The sequence below is a fragment of the Lactuca virosa genome, chromosome 8 (genome assembly GCF_052849685.1).
Source record: "Lactuca virosa cultivar CGN04683 chromosome 8, Lactuca_virosa_CGN04683_v6, whole genome shotgun sequence".
Taxonomy (NCBI): domain Eukaryota; kingdom Viridiplantae; phylum Streptophyta; class Magnoliopsida; order Asterales; family Asteraceae; genus Lactuca; species Lactuca virosa.
This window is the reverse complement of record NC_136433.1, coordinates 242,315,659-242,328,544: the sequence shown is the minus strand read 5'-3', so window position 1 is coordinate 242,328,544 and position 12,886 is coordinate 242,315,659. Positions and strand designations below refer to the sequence as shown.

General features: G+C 29.4%; 1 long non-coding RNA gene across 9 annotated transcripts in view; it reads left to right on the top strand.

Annotated features, from left to right (window-relative positions):
- LOC145129162 (uncharacterized) overlaps positions 1-6,989 on the top strand; it is a 28,688-nt gene extending 21,699 nt beyond the window's left edge. The window contains exons 2-9 of one of the 9 annotated variants that reach the window (XR_013717334.1): positions 2,820-3,993; positions 4,097-4,143; positions 4,275-4,553; positions 4,922-5,045; positions 5,411-5,621; positions 6,302-6,427; positions 6,609-6,680; positions 6,774-6,989. This is a non-coding gene — a long non-coding RNA (uncharacterized LOC145129162). Of the gene's footprint in view, positions 1-2,819; positions 4,554-4,921; positions 5,046-5,410; positions 5,622-6,301; positions 6,428-6,608; positions 6,681-6,773 lie in introns of all 9 variants that reach the window. The other 8 variants (XR_013717333.1, XR_013717332.1, XR_013717331.1 and 5 more) reach the window with 8 other exon arrangements.
- The last annotated feature ends 5,897 nt before the right edge of the window (positions 6,990-12,886 follow it).

Genomic DNA, 12,886 nt, shown 5'->3' with positions numbered 1-12,886 from the left:
GATCCATATAAAGCTCAAACTCAAACAAGTTATTTATTCACTTGTGGAGGTACCGCAATTTCTTGGCGTTCTGTTAAACAAACTTTAGTTGCTTCTTCTTCTAACCATGCAGAGATTATAGCAATTCATGAGGCAAGCCGTGAATGTATTTGGTTAAGAAATTTAACTCATCACATTCGTGAGAATTTTGGTCTAACTTCTAACAGGGACGTTCCAACCATACTATATGAAGATAATGCGGCTTGTATAGCCCAATTCAAGGAAGGGTTTATCAAAGGAGACAGAACCAAACATATATCAACAAAGTTTTTTTTTTACTCATGATCTTCAAAAAGAGTGTGGCATCAACATCCAGAAAATTCAATCAAGTAACAACTTGACATATTTGTTCACTAAAGCGCTTCCTACATCCAAATTTGAAAACATGGTACACAATATTGGAATGCGGCGCTTTAAGGAAATCAAGTGATGTGATGATCAGGGGGAGTTGGAAACATATTGTACTCTTTTCCTTAGCTATGTTTTTCCCACTGGGTTTTCTTAGCAAGGTTTTTAACGAGGCAATTGTTCCAAATATCTATTATTAATCATGTACTCTTTTTCCTTAATAAATGGTTTTTCCCATGAGGTTTTACCTATTAAGGTTTTAACGAGGCATGATACAATCCTCATTCAAGGGGGAGTGTTATGAAATATTAGTTTGTGAATAACCATTGGATTCTCCATTTATCCCATAACTCCCCATCATTATTTAGCATTAGTAACAACCAGTTCAATGTGTTTTATGAATGTAATAATGCACCATCATACTATGCATTCATATTATAACTCATCTTTCATCTTATTTGGATAGTATAAATAGTGAGCCATATGTATTAGAAATTTGATGATTTCATCACAAGTATTGGAATAAGAGTTCTCTCTACTCTCATGTCTTTCTTTACTTTATAATTTATCTTGTTATTTGATCATATTTTATAACAATAGTTTGTTTTTTCTACCACTAAAATCATTTATTATGATTTTTTGTTACATAATTATAATAATGAAATATTATAAAACAATATTGTCAAAATTGAGATATAATAAAGTATATTTTGTTAAACTTTGAAATGAAGTAGGCATTAAAAATATTTAATGTTGACATCTTAATATAAAAGTTTTATTTTTAATAAACTCGGGTAGTACACGGGTCTCACACCTAGTTTAATATAATATGAATTAATTACATTGTTGGTTAGTAGTGTGATTTTAAAGCTTACCAAATTAAACCATTTATAACCGGAAGTTCAAAAATAAAGATAAGTAACTCAACCTTTATATCCACTATACACTAGTACAACTCTTCTGTTATAGGCCTCCGGGAACACCTCCTGAGCCGCTCCCCTAACTGAATGTGCGAAAACCCTTAAAATAACACAAGTGCAAGCTATTTATACTATTGCGTGTCGTGTCGCTGCAAGAAGTGCGTTGTGCCGCGAAAAGAAGCATACTGCGCCGCGGTGATGAGGATATCTTTGTCTTTGCCATGTGTCGTACTCCTTTGCCACATGTATCGGTGACTCATTCCACTCCGCGTCGTGGTAAGTGTGCAACCACGCCGTCGTAACCCAAGAGTTGATCGTTTGAGTTTGACTTTCGTTGACTTTCTTGAAATAGCAACATACTTTTATCCTAAATTCAAATGGTCATAACTTCCTCATACGAACTCCGTTTTTGACGATCTTTTATATCCGCATAATCATCTCAGAGTAATCTATCATTTTCTTCCACTAGCTCCTATCCATTCATGCAAAATAATACATGTTATGAAAAACAAGTATCACATATATAAAATTTTACTTCCATTTTTTTAGACTGGTGTTGCATCGTTCTCGAAACAGTCCGGTCTTTTTTATGACCGACCTCGAAGCGGTCCGTTCTTTTTTCGGAACGTACTCAGGCCCATCTGATTTTCTAGGGACTGTGAGACCTGTCTTTTTGTTCATGTTTATTCTACGGTTGTGGTATTTTAATTAATTGTCCTTGCATAAGATCCATGATGATTATGTTACATATAACATTTAGATCAAATATATGGACAAATCTTAAGAATACATATCTTATAATTAAGTGACGAATGAATGTTGATTAATGAAGATTCAAATGCGAATGTGAATCTTGACTAGATTTGATTAGATGTTAAGTAAACACATTCGGGGTGGTGTAACAATATATTGAATAACTAGTTATCTATGACTCATACAATATGCGTAGATTCGATTCGGAGAAGAGATTTTTCTTGTAAGAACATGACAACCTAAGTTCAGTAATTCAGAAAGATGAAAGAAGAGAACATGAAAATATCGATAGTGCAAATTTGAGGAAAGAATGATGGAGAATTGTGAAATAAGTATGAAATATAAATATATTCAATAAGATGAATTTATAGGTTAAGAAGTTTAACTGAAATAATAGAGTTTCAAAGTTGATAGCCACTTTTTTGATTATGGAGATGAACAGTGACAATGATTTTTTTTTTCAAATAAATTCTTTTTTGTATTATGAAATGCCAATCCAAGCTCTTTTTTTAAATGGTATATATATATATATATATATATATATATATATATATATATATATATATATATCTTTATACCTTAATAAGCATTTACAAGGTTTTGCTGAATTTTAAGAGATACAACCCTATATGCGATTTGTACTGTGAATTTATGCATTGCAAAATAGATAAAACTTATACAGTCAACATCTTGAAAAAGTCAAGCAAAGTAATAAGCAGATTCAAATTGAAGTCCTGAATTATAGTTTTTTATCTTCAGCTCCTACTATAGCTCAGTGTTGAACGAGTATTTCTCACGCCAATGAATCGGTCAACAAATACATTTTATATACTATCTTTCACCCAATTCAACCAGTTACCACCTACAGGCAATTCCAGCGACATGATCGCGACCACCATCATCGGTTACCACCTACGACCGCCAGTATCCTCGCCCACCCCCTTTAATACCACCACAATACACAGAGACTTGTCGCTGCCGTCCACAAACCCTAGCCAACCCCACGACCAACCACCCCTCCACCACCAACTTTCGACATCGTCATCAACCTTCCCCTCCACTTACAACGGCGAAGGTACATCAATTCTATCTTTCGGGCTCTTTAACTGTGTGATTCTTTGATTGTGTATACAGGTCTTAGTTTATGCATGCCACCACCGACCTACTTTTAATTTAGGTCTTCATGTTGATGCTTTTGAAATTTGGACCCTAGAATCGAATGTTCAGGTACTTTCTACATCTGTTTCATCTGTTGTGTTTTTGTTGATTTGTCTCATCTTTTATTTTGGTTTTAGTAATTTTGAATTTATTTTAGTGTGCAATTTGGATTCAGGTTTGGCAAGCAAATCATAAATTCTTTACACATATACTTTTTATTTGTGGTTCGATCTCCTTCCAATGGAAGTTCCTACAAATACTTTTGATTTTAGGGTCGATTGATACCATATTATATTTACTGATTTCTTTTGAGAACAAGAAGGCTAGAAAGTCGCCGCCTTTCACTGCCCTCATTACCCAAGTTCTCTTTCTCTCTCTCTCTCTAACCGTGTTGTGGTCGATTTCAAGTTTCTTTTTAGTTTTGATTTTTCAAGGTTTTATTTTGATTGGGATGGATTTGAACGAGTCCAGTGATTAAAAGGTTATTTCTTCATTCCTTGGTGATTAGACTTGGTTTTGCAAGACAACAAAGGGTTATTTTCACAACCACCGTCATTTATCTCTGTATGTACGCTTGATCCTACCGACTTCCTAAATACAATGATTTCATAAAGTATTCGTCGATGCAGGTGTAGTTCCAGTTGATTTTGATTTTTTGAAAGCTAGGGCTTGGTTCACCCTTTTTTTGGATAGGATATGTTCAACTCAAAAATATCCCACAAACCTCTTTCTATATTTACAGATTTGACTGAAATCTTGGGTCTTTGATGCTAAGGTATGTTTTTTTTAGGTTTCTCATATGCAAATGAAGACACATGTTAGAAGTATGCAAATTATCTAATTTGTCCATATCTGATGATTTTTATTTGTTTTCCCAGGTTTCTAGGTAAATCTTTCTATTGTTTTTGCCATCGACTTACTGCAGGTGTAGGAAACCACAAATCTCTCCATGTTCTTACTTAATACACCATATGAAACTCAATTAGTTACCATATGAAACTCAATTAGTTACCATTAAACATTGAAACTTACAAGAAAACACTCAAAATGTGGCAGATGCAGTAACACTTAACAGTTTAGTGATTAGTGGGAGCTAATTTAGATGAAGTGTACCAAGTTTTGGAGATTTTTAGGTGACGAAAGTAAATATCTTTCGATTGATACACATATAAGATTCTATGATTAAGTTAATAGTTGTATCTCTGCTTCATACTTATAGTTGTAATCACTGGTTGCTGTCATTATCTTCTTAAAAAATTTTAGGTCCCACCAACTTTGTCATCACTTATACTGAAGATGCTATTGAAGTTCAGTGAAGATCCCTAAGAATGAAAGGTAACTATAAGTAAATCAACCATTTTACTAAAATGTTATTTAAGCACTATTATTGGCATATAAAAGTGGATGTTTTTTATTACGGGCTACAATGGTTTGTACATTTATAGAATTGATTCGTTTGTTTGGGGGTTGTGGAAAATTCTTTACACACCTTTTCCCTATTTAATTATAAGGTCTTTCGGTGCCTTTTAATTATAATTGTACTAAACATGTATAGTTTCATTTATTGGGTCAAGATTGTTCCTTATAAAAATCAAATTTCTTTATTTGTACTTCATTTGGGATAATATTTTTTCTTAAAGTGAGTATGGTTACCAAGCATTTTAAAATGGTTTATACTAACTGTGATGGGGTGTTTGTAACAGGTTGATCAAGGAACCATTGAGCTCTTTGATTGTTTTGACTATAAATTTGAATGATGACTTCTTTCAAAAAAAACAAGGGCTATCGATTGAATGTTTAGTTTTCTGTTATTTTGTCTACTATCAGGTTGGGTTTTAATCATTTGATCAAGTTTTGATTTGGGTTTTCAACCATTTGGTTAGGTTCTTTTTCAAATAATTCAAAAAAGAAAGAAGTGTAGGAAGGCTTTATCTTCAGGGTTTGTTTATCATAATCTCAAAAGATTAGGAAAGAAATCTTCTTTGATTTGAATCTTATACATGTATTTTCGTTCCTTCATATTTATTTATTATAAATCGTGGGATTCAGGTTTTGAAATATGAATTCCTCATCTCCATTTTCTTATAAAACACTTTTTCTCTACTCTATTAACCATGTTTATCTTTTTCCTAATTCTTTTCCTAATTCTAAGTCTTCTGACCAAGCTATTGTTCTTGATTTTTCTAATACAGGTGAGCTAGGAAGGGACATGGAGGTTCAAAGACTGCTACGGTGGATGTTAAAATGTTTGTGATTTTGGATGATTTGGATTTCTATATATTTTTGAATTTCTCTCTGAAGGAGATATGAAAAGAAATATCACGATGAAGAAATAGAAAGTGTTGATGATGGAGATGATAAAATTTTGATGGACCCAAAGGTGAAATTTCTTTTGGCCTTAAGGTACAAAATTTATTGCTTGCTACTTCTCTAAGTATTCTTCCAAATAAGCTAGCTGTTGTGGCCATGAATGGTGTTGTAGCTAATAAGAAAAAAAATATTATGTTGTTTAATAACAAATAAACTAATGTTAGTGTTTGTTTTGTTATAGAGAGAGATCAACGGGAATTTTCTACCAAGTTTGATTTTAAAAAAACATAAAGCTTTTAAGTGCATGCAACTTGTTTGTTTTGATGCCACAACGAAACCCACTTCATGATCACTTGAAAAATGCTTTTTAGCTTTACTAGCACTTTTTTTTATAAAAAAAAATAACAAGATCTTTAAACTTTTCAGTCCATAGACCATAATCTTGTAGTTCATATGCAAGTAATTTTACTTCTGAAAGACATTTCGACGGTTGTACTCAATTTTTATTAGTGTTTAGTGATATGCATATTGTTGGTTGATAAGTATTGAACCCTAAATATATTAAACTTCTAGAAACTAAATTTAAAGACTTGCAATTAGATAGCGATAATAAATGTGCACAATAATAATTAGATCACATAAAACCTTAATTTACAATATATGAGCTTCGATAATGTTCTGTTTCAATCTTAAAGATGACAAGATTTTGGACATAAGATTGGTTGTAGATATTCAGTTGCTGCATGTTTTGACCAATGTGTTGTTTTTCACAGGATCAATCAGTTGTGGTTATTGGTCATGACAACTATGTTGTTTCAGAAACTGAGGGAGATCATAAATTAATTGTTGCTGATGATTTTATTAAGTTTGATGAACTTTAAGTGTGTACAAAAATTGAGGTCAGTTAGTGTATTCAAATAGTTTGTTTCGTGCTTACTGTATTTATTCGTTCATACTGTCACAAAAAGAAATGAAATATGCAATATAACCCTTGAAATACCAAACAAATAAAACCCATTCATGTTATGTGGTGTATATCTTTACATCTCTTGGATTTGTGTGCCTCATTTGATGTAACAGTTGATGACATTGAGCAAAGCATCATGTATGCTCATGAAAAACTTCATCATTGATCAGTTTTTGTAGACAAAGGTAATATGAATTTCTTACAAAAATATATTATCTTAGTTACCATTATAAAGTGTCCCATTTAATAATTTTGTAATTTTGGTTCAAAACTTGCAGGAGAGATCTTAGACGTCGCCTGGGTGTTATTGCATTGTACTTTATAAGTACATTGCTAAAACTGCTATAATAGTTGGTTAAAAATGATGACATTATATCTAGCGCCTTTTTTTTAATCTAAAACCTACCCCTAACTTCCATAACGATAACCGATGATTTTTCATATTTGACTTACCTATTTTATTCTTACCAAAGATAACAAATAAAGGGGCCTGATCGTTGGAATCATCACTATGATTATGATAAGTATTTCTATTATGGTACTATCATTAGCCATAATTACTTTATAATAAACAAAAACTATACATTTGGTGTTTGGATGTAGCATCTATGTTATTTTAAGTTTATGTGTTGTATATGAGTTTATAACCTACTACATTAAACAAATGAATAGAGGGGTATAATGGTCGTCCATAAATCAAATATTCACTTAGATGACTTGATAAGTTATGACTTGATCCATTAAATTCATAAACAATAATCTTATATATTTCTCTTCGTTAGGTGATGTATCCATTAATGTTACTAGGATAAAAGGAAACATATAAATCTAACAACCAATTATTTAATGGTAATAAGAAAATATCAATAACATACCACAGTCATACCATTATTTAATTTACTAAATGACATAGTTTTATTAAATATAAATAAAAAATATATTTTATATGACATAATTTTATTAAATATAAATGAAAAATATATTTGCAATAAAAAACAGATTGTATACAAGGCAACTCGCATTCGATTTTATATTATATGTAAAGTTAATTAATAACAATCTTAAAATGATCTATAATTGTAATTTTGACAAAATGTTAAAAAAATTATTAAAAAATATATATTTTTCGATTTTTTTTATTGAAAGTAAGAAAAAAAAAATGAAAAATACATAATCTATGTTATTACAAAGTATAGGCACAAGATAAAATAAAAGAGTTATTCTTTAGAGTGACATATACAAAAGTCTAATATACCCAACCAACTAATTTTCAAGTTTTCACAAAAATCAATGGTTTATTTTGTGAAAAATGGTCAACTAAATGCACATGAAATAGACCCTTTATGAAGATAAAAAAGCTCTCGGATTTTGATCGCAAATTCACGAATATACCTAAAATTATGAAATTTTGAAAATTTTCCTGAGTAAAATTGTTTCCCCAGTGTGTTTTTAGGATTATGACATGTTTCGTAAAAAAACTAAGCTTCTCCTTGAAAATGATAAATCCTTAAGACGTAGACTATAAATCAACATAAACCTTAAAGGCCCACCGAAAGGAAACTAATCGCCTATAGAAATTAATTTTTGAAAAAATTATTCGTACCCGTCGCTTAGCGCGGGTAAACGGCTATATATATATATATATATATATATATATATATATATATATATATATATATATATATATATATATATATATATATATATATATATAGGGTTAAGTTCAAATGAGAACACTATTTAATGTGAGAACGTGATAACACTACTTTATGTTACTATTCTACTATGAATTTTGTATATACAACGATATGACATTATTCATCAACAAATATACGAACAATCACACATTAATATTCACTTTAAAATTTTGTATGTACAACTTTATGACATTATTCATCAACGAATATATGAACAATCACATATTTAACATTCACATTAGAATTTACTAAATTACTACATATATATATATATATATATATATATATATATATATATATATATATATATATATATATATATATATATATATATATATATATATATATATATATATATGTATATTATAGTAGAATAACAATATAAAATTGAATATATTCATATTATAATTACTACAATACTATACATATTAAATTCATAGTAGAATAATAACATAAAGTAGTGTTCTCATGTTCTCACATTAAATAATGTTCTCATTTGAACTTAACCCTATATATATATATATATATATATATATATATATATATATATATATATATATATATATATATATATATATACACACACTAGGTTACATCCTGTGAAAACCACATGTATAAAATTTATAAAATTTTATTAAGCTAATAAGATATAAGGTTTGTTTAGACTATTATATTGATTATTTAAAATTAACATATATTTTTAGTTGAATATCCAATATAGACATCCTATCCTAATAAACAAAAATATTTTTACCACTTGTCATTTCCTCAGGATTTTTGTCATATGTCATTATGTGTGATTTTTGAATTACTTAAATTTCACCTGTCTTTATGTGGTATTTTCATTTTTTTATTAATAAAAAATTAATCAATTCCACTAATTAACACATTTGTTATTATATATGTAAAGTATTTATTATATTAAATGTGTAGATCAACACTATAACTAATGAAACATTTATTATTTAAGATAAATATATATTTCCCCATAAAATGAATATAATAATAAATAGTTTGTTTTTTCTACCACTAAAATCATTTATTATGATTTTTTGTTAGATAATTAAAATAATGAAATATTATAAAACAATATTGTCAAAATTGAGATATAATAAAATATATTTTGTTAAAGTTTGAAATGAAGTAGGCATTAAAAATATTTAATGTTTACATCTTAATATAAAACTTTTATGTTTAATAAACTTGTGTAGTACACGGGTCTCACACCTAGTTTAATATAATATGATTTATTTACATTGTTGGTTAGTAGTGTGATTTTAAAGCTTACCAAATTAAACCATTTATAATTGGAAGTTCAAAAATAAAGATAAGTCACTTATCAATTGCTAAATAAAATGGAACCGAAATAAATTCTATATAAATTGAAGGGCAAAATAACGGAAAAAAAGGAATGATGGGTATTAGAGTAAATTCACATTTGAAGAAAAACGATCTGTGGAGTGCCATGTGACAATTGGATTCTTTTATTAAGATTATATATGTATATATATATATATATATATATATATATATATATATATATATATATATATATATATATATATATATATATATATATATATATATATATATATATAGAGAGAGAGAGAGAGAGAGAGCTAGGTTCATATGTGGATCAATAACTATTGTGTGGTTGTAAGAACCAATCAGATTTTAGAAAAAGAATAAATAATTAAATAATCTAATAAGGGCAGGTAAGTGATATTACATATAAATTTAATAATAACCAAAATTAAATTCCTTAAATCATGGATGAATCCCTTTAAAGCATGGCTGCCATCGATAACCCTAAGTCGACTTCATCAACACCATGACACCATCCTCTACATCACCATCGATCAGATGATGAGGAGAATGATCTTGAAGAGGGAGGGGATCAATAGTAGAAGAAAAGAAACGCAGAAGAGGATGAAAGGTTCATTGGTTGCACACTTATCTGTTCTAGGTCAAATCTCCTTCAATCCGTCGCTTCCTCAAAATAATAACAATCCTTCACTGTTTCAAAATTCTTGATAAGGAGGTTCACAGTCCATCGATATATGATTCGTCTACAAGTGTTAACAAGACCCAATTAAGCAAGCGCGCCATTGTTCGATGGTCATAGTTGAAGTTTGGCGATTTTGAAACCTACCCATCTGATGTTCATTGTCGCCTCTGAATCGGATGATTCGCTTCAACCTCAAATAAAAGCGAGAAGTTTACCGACAACCCTCCTCACCGTTCGTCCTCAATTCCACTTTCACTCTCGTTCGTGTGATGATATGACTGGCAAGATGGGCATGGGGAACAATGAAGACACGAAAAGGAAGCACAAGCAATTTATTTTTACGATGAAGGATAAGTTTATCCAATCACATGCCCATTATTTGGCTGCCATTTTAGAAGTTGGGGAGGTATTATCGGGATTTTTGGAAAAGGTCAGCCCCTATTCTCTCACTATTATAATTTCTAGTTTTCTTTCCGTAAATCTAAATGTTTCTTACATTTGTTTCAACCGAGGTTTTCTAATTGTTTCTCACTATTATAATTTCTAGTTTTCTTTCTGTAAATCTAACTGTTTTGCTTGATTCCACTATCTCGTACACCTCTTATCTTATGCAGGTATGTTATTTTCTTTCCCCCTTTTTCTAATTTAGTTAATTAAGTTTTGTTTACATATTTTTTTCTCATTATCTTCCGGTCATAGTAATACTACTAGATAGTAGATACCAACGATCTTCTTCTTGATCTGTGGTTGAGTATAATTTTTCAAGAAATATGTGACCAATGTTTATCTTTAAGAGTTATACTTGTATTTCACTTGACAAGATCTGATGTGTATATACATGCTTGTATGTGTTTAATAGGTCTTTGATGGACATAACCAAAGAACAAATTAGATACAGTAACATCAATATGTGTGTAGAATACGCATAAAATCATTCTATTAGAATATTTAAATGATCATTCGGTTAAAATAACATCATTTTGTTATAATATACAACCATTCATTCTATTAGAATCTTATGACAATATAATGTGGTATGCATTCTATTTTGGAAGATTGGACTGTAATTTGTGAATTTGGTTTAAGGATTGTCATATGTGTTGGTTGTAATTTAAAATATTGATTATAGTTAATGTTGATGTTCTTCATATTTGTTTTATAGTTTCGTAAAACCAAGAATGATTGAAGAATCCAAGATTGATTCTAGAATACCACATATTTCGAAAATCAAGAAGCGAATAATGATTCCATACATCTCAATAGTCGGACATTCAAGAAGTCAAGAACAAAAGCATTTTTATCCTCTCAATGAAATTGAGAGATATACAAAAGAAGATGATGGATTCTGCTAGTTTTACCACCTACAACTTCATTAAAAATCCAGATGAAGAAGACCTAGAATTCGATTCTATTGTTGCCATTATCACAGAACGAGTTTTTGTATCTCATTCTTCAAGAATGCAAAATTAAATATTGTTATTGGTTTTCAGATTTTTCAATTTTTTGATGTAGACTACTTTATAGAATGTAATTATTTAATATGTTATTAGTATAAAAAATGTTTTTATGTATTACATTCTGCTTAGAATAGATATTTTGTAAAAAGAAAAAGTTGATTTCATATTCTTAAATATATTCTGTCAGAATGCACACCATAGTTACAAACATATTTTTTCAGATTTTCGAATTAAAAGAATGATTATCCTTCAAAATCAGAGTTTTTAAAAATAAGAAAAAGTATCCATAAATTCCGTAATTTGCCTTTTTTAAATCTAGCTAAATTGACTAAAATATAATTTCAATGAATTTTATGTTATTATATGGTACATGCTATTCCACTGTAATACTATAGACCCTAGATCATAACCATTCTTGATTTTTCATCTGTTGGTTTAGAATTGTCCTTACAACCACACAATTGGAATATATATATATATATATATATATATATATATATATATATATATATATATATATATATATTCCAATTTTACAAAGTCACTCCAAAAGGAGTTGTTCAAAGTTGCAAGACGAAGATGGGAGTGATGGAAGGAAGAGATTTGAGTTTATGTTAGGAATTTGTTGAAGTCAAACTCAAATAATGTTATTTTTTTTTTTCAAAAATAAACAAAGCATGGACATGAGCTTTTTTCCTTTGTCATTTTATCAGTTTAGTATATCTTTTTTTTTTTTTTTTTGGTTCCTATAAGTTTTGCTATTGTTAATTATTTAACTTGTTTACTTATCTATTGGGTTTTCATGTGCGTGATTCATGAATATTCCATAGCCTTTTAAAAAAATAAATCATCTGTTTAATCTGTTTTTTATTCACCTCTGAAATCAGCAAGGTCGGTTTTCAAATATAGCCATTTGATTAACAAGCTCCCTGAGACCCTGAATGTCCCGAAGTAAGAGAAAAGACGTTATTTGTTAATATCTATAAACAAATGAAAATACAGTTAACAGATCTCATGATTGAAGTGTCTGTATGATGCTACAATATTCTGTCGCTATACATTTAGTAAAAAATAACACTTCAACTCCTCTCAAAAGCTAGAAACTGGCACTTGGGATTCACTATGTTCTAGTTGAATGTTCCAACTCAATAAGCACTTTTCTGGCGTAATTAAAGACATGAGAAGTGCTTTCTCAATACCATTACACACAGACCTTTCTATCAAAAATA